The sequence below is a fragment of the Erinaceus europaeus genome, chromosome 12 (genome assembly GCF_950295315.1).
Source record: "Erinaceus europaeus chromosome 12, mEriEur2.1, whole genome shotgun sequence".
Classification (NCBI taxonomy): domain Eukaryota; kingdom Metazoa; phylum Chordata; class Mammalia; order Eulipotyphla; family Erinaceidae; genus Erinaceus; species Erinaceus europaeus.
The window spans coordinates 97515727-97521726 of record NC_080173.1 but is presented as its reverse complement, the minus strand read 5'-3'; positions in this window follow the sequence as shown (position 1 = coordinate 97521726).

Here is a 6000-nt window from a genome sequence, read left to right as displayed (position 1 = left end):
AAACTGTCAATAGGCTTCTTAGCTTTATCACTGACTCCTGACCAAGAGATAAAGCAGGGTGTGGCAGAGATAATCCAGTGGTTATGCAAAGAGACTTTCACAGCCCCTCAGCTATGCCACCGAGGTATAGGTCTTCTCCTGAGTTTCCTGGTTAGATCTCTGTCCCCTGGTGTCCCTCCCTGTTGCTGCTCCAGATTCTGAGGGTAGTAGCAATGGAGACTCAGAATTGCACTTGGTGAGTCTCTGGGGAGTCCTCTCCTCCCTTCAGCTGTCCCCTTGTTGTGGAGCAGACTGGAGGTGGTGTCTCCACTGATAAACTGTTGAACTGTTAGCAGTCACTTAATCTCTCCTTAGGCCCCTCTCTCCTCTCTGTCACCAGCCACGCGTGTTTGTACTCACGGGTGATTTACTGGGTTCCTGTGGTCATTGTCCTAGTCCTGTCTTGTTTCGGTCCGGGTGGTCTCCTTTGCTATTCCTAGTTGATCCGGGAGAGGAGAGGAGAGGAGAGAAAGCGATCTGCTGCTCCTATTTTAATTATTTTTAATGAAAGAGATATAGAGAAAAAGATATACACAGAGAGCTACCAGAGCACTGCTCAGTTCTGGCTTATGGTGGGGCTGGGAATTGAACTTGGGACTTGAACTTGCGACATTAGAGCCACAGGCATGAAAAGTCTTCATTATAACCATTATGCTGTCTCTCCCCCCCCACCCCCCACACCCAGCCCATCTGAGATATACTTTAAATAAGACTTAACAATATAGTGAGCTAAACAGGAGTCCAGAGCACGGACTCTGCCCAGACTGGAGCTGAGCAGCAGTGAGGTAGGAAATGGGAGGGTTCTGTGGGCAGAGGTGTCGCTTGCTGAGAAGGCCTGAGGGGAAGGGGGGCAGATAGATACCTGGCCTGTTTGTGGGAACTTACCCAGGCAGCCCGTGTACACAAAGAGAAAGTGGGGGAAAGAGGTGTGTGTAGGTATCCAGAGAAATGAGATGGAGATCCAGACTAAGGAGTGGAGGGTGCAGAGGTGAAGTGAATGGAGAAGCACCAATCTGGGCAGGTGAAGGTGAAGTGAGGAGGCCTCATGCAGGGCAGGGTCACAGGAAGACTTTGCGTTGAAAGTCAGTGCTTTTGAGTTGGGCGGTAGCGCAGCGGGTTAAGCGCAAGTGGCGAAAAGTGCAAGGACCGGCAGAAGGATCCAGGTAGAACCCCGCCCCCCCATCTACAGGGGAGTCGCGTCACAGGCAGTGAAGCAGGTCTGCAGGTGTCTCTATTTCTCTCCCCCTCTCTGTCTTCCCCTCCTCTCTCCATTTCTCTCTGTTCTATCCAACAACGACAACAACAATAATAACTACAACAATAAAACAACAAGGGCAACAAAAAGGAATAAATGAATATTATTTAAAAAAAAAAAAGTCAGTGCTGGTGGTCCAGGAGGTGTCGCAGTGGATAAAACACGGGACTCTCAAGCATGAGGTTCTGAGTTCAATCCCCAGCAGCACATATACCAGAGTGATGTCTGGTTCTTTCTCATAAATAAATAAGGAGCGGGGTGGTGGTGCAGCGGGGTTAAGCATGTGGCTTGAAGCACAAGGACCGGTGTAAGGATCCCAGTTCAAGCCCCGGCTCCCTACCTACAGGGGAGTCACTTCACAGTGGTGAAGCAGGTCTGCAAGTGTCTTTCACTCCCCCTCACTGTCTTCCCCTCCTCTCTGGATTTCTCTCTGTCCTATCCAACAACAATGACGATAAACAAAGGCAACGAAAGGGAAAATAAATAAATAAAATCTTTAAAAAAAAGAAAGAAAGAAAGTTAATGCTGGAAGCTGCTACATGCATGGAAACTGGGTCTGCAGACAGTCGTGGCAGAGGATGGCGCCCATGGCTTCTCCTCCCTGGCCACAGTTCTCCGGGCGAAGAGTAAAGGGGTGTGTGTGTGCACAGGGCCTCAGGGCAGGCTGGGAGCAGCAGCAGCTGTGCCTCCTGAGGGCACAGGCAGCCCGCAGCTATGGCAGGTCTCCAGGATTTGGGGTCAAGGACATCAGAAAGGCAGAGCTGTGGGTGGGCTGGTCGTGCCATCAGGGCAGAGGAGGAGGAGGCAGTGTCCTAGCCCGGCGCAGCTGTCCAGAACAGCTGCTGACCTAGAGGAGGGGAAGGAGACTGGGCAGCAGCAGGTGAGGAAGCTTTCTGGCTGCAGAGCGTGGGAAAGGAGGTCTGGAGCTAGGGCTGAGGCAGGGCGCCTGGGGGTGTTAGGACAGGCCTGTGGGAGAGGAAGCATTGACTGCTAGGCTGGCTCCTGGGATTCTGAAGCAAATGGAGTTCCTCAGGGTAGGAACAGCAGGGGTGGAGGGCTGGCCTGGGGAGAGATTGGTGCTCTCCTCTCCCTTCCAGTCCTTCTCCCAGACTGTCCTCCAGGACTGCACTGCTTCCCGCAGGACTCTTCTAGAACCTTACCCCAGTTCCCAGTTTTTGTCGTGCACCCCCCCCCCCCTTTCAGTGCTTTATCTGCACCTGTGTCTTGGCCTTTTTTCCTAAGAAAGAGAGTAAACAACTCTGGGCCTTTGGGAAGCTCTGACCCAGTGGGTGAGAAAGAGCTTGGAGAAGATTTTCCCAAGGTCCTCGGCAGTCAGCAGCAGGCACAAAGACCCCTGCTGTGTGCGCCCCGCTCTCAGTCTCAACCATTAGTACCCACACGTGAAGGAGTACTCCAAGTGAGGCTGGTTGGTCCTAGTGACTGTAGATGCTGTAAGGCCTGTGGGTGCCCACCTCTCTGTCCACCTGGGTGCCACCGACAGTGCTGTTGAGTGAGCAGAGGCAAATTTCAGTCAGAGGGGGAGTCGGGCGGGCGGTAGCGCAGCAGGTTAAGCGCATGTGGCGCAAAGCGCAAGGACCTGCATAAGGATCCCGGTTCGAGCCCCCGGCTCCCCACCTGCAGGGGAGTCACCTCACAAGCAGTGAAGCAGGTCTGCAGGTGTCTGTCTTTCTCTCCCCCTCTCTATCTTCCCCTCCTCTCTCCATTTCTTTCTGTCCTATCCAACAATGATGACAACAATAATAACTAAGACAATAAAACAACAAGGGCAACAAAATGGAATTAAAAAAAAAAACATTTCAGGCAGATGGAGAGGAGGGTTCAGCGTCTGCCCGCCTCCCTGGGCCTCTCTAACGCGGGATGGGCAGCTGCTGGGCACCGGCTCTGAGGCCCAGGCTTGACCATAACTTTCCTCCATCCCTGTCAGCTGTGACTTTGTCTCATGTACCCGGGAGCACTGAGAGGGGGAAATCCACAGATGATGAATGTGTCTCTGTATGGCACCTAGGCCTTGTCAGTGCCTCTGCAGAGAGATGCCATACCGTTGTGCTTACAGTCAGCCATGCCCAGCCCAGAGGCCCAGAGCTCTGGCTTCAAGCTGGGGTCTGTCTGTCTGTCTTAGCTCCAGAGTCAATCCTGAGCCCAGTTCTGTCCTTCCTACTCTAAGCCATCCTGGTCTCTGGCATCCCTTGTCAGGTTCGACCTATGGAGCCCGGTGGATGGAAATAGAACTTAATAGGCCCATCCACAGGGGATCCCAGTCAGGATCCACTGAGATCTCCAGCCCCTGGAGCAATGAGCAGGAGGATGGGTGAGATAGCTGACAAGCCCACAAGCCTGCAAGGTGACACTCAGCTGTCCTCAGGGCCTCTTGCATGTCTGTGTATAGGTTTGCCAGGAACCAGTCTTGGTGCAGGATGATCCCACCCTCCCCCACTCACTCCACCTCCACCTGTGCTGGGACTGTGCTAGGCCTTCTCTGCTGGGCCCTGCAGGCCTCTTTGAAGCCCTCACCTGCAGCAGGTCCCTTCCCCTCCCTTTCCCCTCCTATACCTGCTCCGTGGGTGGAAGGAGGGGTGTCTGCATTCCACCGTGGAGGAGGGAAACTGAGATGCTTGTTCAGACTTGACTGGTGTCCTGTGCCCTCCCCTACAAGACCCTCCATTTCAGTCTCCACCCTGGCCTATTCTCCCACCTCTCTTTCCTCACCAGCCAGGGGGAGGAGGGGCTCCAGGGCCCAGTACTGCCCCTATACTCCTCACCTTACCACATTCCTGCCTGGAGGCCTGAGGGTGCTTCCCTACTCTCCTCTCCTGCTCCTCTTCACTCCTCCCTTTGGTTGCCATGCCCCTCCATCCTGGCTCCGGAGACCCTATACCAGTAATTCCTAACCCAGTTAAACCCAGCCCCACAACCTACTCTCCTTGCTCACTGTCCCATCCACTGCTCAGACCCTGGCCATTCCCAGGGCTTCTGGGGTCTGCCTGCTGCCCACTTACGACCTTCTCTGCCTTTTCCTATTTTCTTCTGTTTCTCTCTAGAAAGCTTGAGGGTTTCTACCTTCATTTCCTGCAACCTCTACCTTCAAAGATAGGCTTTCCCTTATGAATTGTACCACACAGCAATTCCTGGGCCCTCTTTGACTGCCATATATATGTATATAACATATATAATTATATATATGTATATATGTAATATATATGTATTACATAGAATAATGTAATATACATATTACATTATTATATAATATTTTCTTTATTTTTTTTTTTCTCCTCCAGGGTTATTGCTGGGCTAGGTGGCTGCACCATGAATCCACCGCTCCTGGAGGCCATTTTTTCCCCCTTTTTGTTGCCCTAGTTGTTGCAGCCTCGTTGCGGTTATTATTGCCATTGTTGACGTTGCTTTGTTGTTGGATAGGACAGAGAGAAATGGAGAGAGGAGGGGAAAACAGAGAGAGGGGGAGAGAAAGACAGACACCTGCAGACCTGCTTCACCGCCCGTGAAGCGACTCCCCTGCAGGTGGGGAGCCGGGGGCTCGAACCGGGATCCTTACACCGGTCCCTGCGCTTTGCGCCACGTGCGCTTAACCCACTGCGCCACCGTCCGACCCCCTATATAATATTTTCTTATATATTAAATATATAACATATTCTTTTTTGCCCTTGTTGTGGTTATTATTGTTGTTGTCGTTCGTTGTTGGATAGGACAGAAAGAAATGGAGAGAGATGGGGAAGACAGAGAGGGGGAGAGAAAGACAGACACCCGCAGACCTGCTTCACCACTTGTGAGATGGCTCCCCACAGCCGTGGGCTGGAACCAGGATCCTTCCGCGGGTCCTTGTGCTTCCTGCCACATGCACTTAACCTGCTCCGCTACTGCCCCACCTCCATAAAAAGTTTTTTAAAAGGCAGGGGAAAAAAAAAAAAAAAAAAGGCAGGGGGAAGTGGTGGCACAGCTGGTTGAGCACACATGTTACAATGCACAAGAACCCGGGTTTGAGGCGCTCTTCCCACCCCAGCCCCTGTAGTCCACACCTGCAGGGGGAAGCTTTGTGGTGGTGAAGCTGTACTGCTGCTATCTGTCTTGTTTACTCTCTATCTCCCCCTTTCATCTCCATTTCTGACTGTCTCTATCCAATAAATAAATAAAGATAATAAGAATTTAACAGAATTCTTAACAAAAGACAAAAGGGGAACAAAAGGCTTCCCGGAGCAGTGGATTCTTAGTGCAGGCACTGAGCCCCATCGATAATCCTGGAGGCAAAAAGATGTTTTAATATAATTTTTTAAATCTTTATTTATTTATTTTTTATTTATAAAAAGGAAACATTGACTAAACTATAGGATAAGAGGCGTACAACTTCACACCATTCCCACCACCAGAACTCCCTATCCTATCCCCTCCCCTGATAGCATTCCTATTCTTTAACCCTCTGGGAATATGGACCCAAGGTCACTGTGGGATGCAGAAGGTGGAAGGTCTGGCTTCTGTGATTGCTTCCCCGCTGAACATGGGCGTTGACAGGTTGACCTATACTCTCAGCCTGTCTCTCTCTTTCCCTAGTGGGGCAGGGCTATGGGGAAGCAGAGCTCCAGGACACATTGGTGGGGTTTTCTGTCCAGGGAAGTCTGGTCGGCATCATGCTAGTATCTGGAACGCTATCCAAAGAATCCCTGGTCACAAGCTTT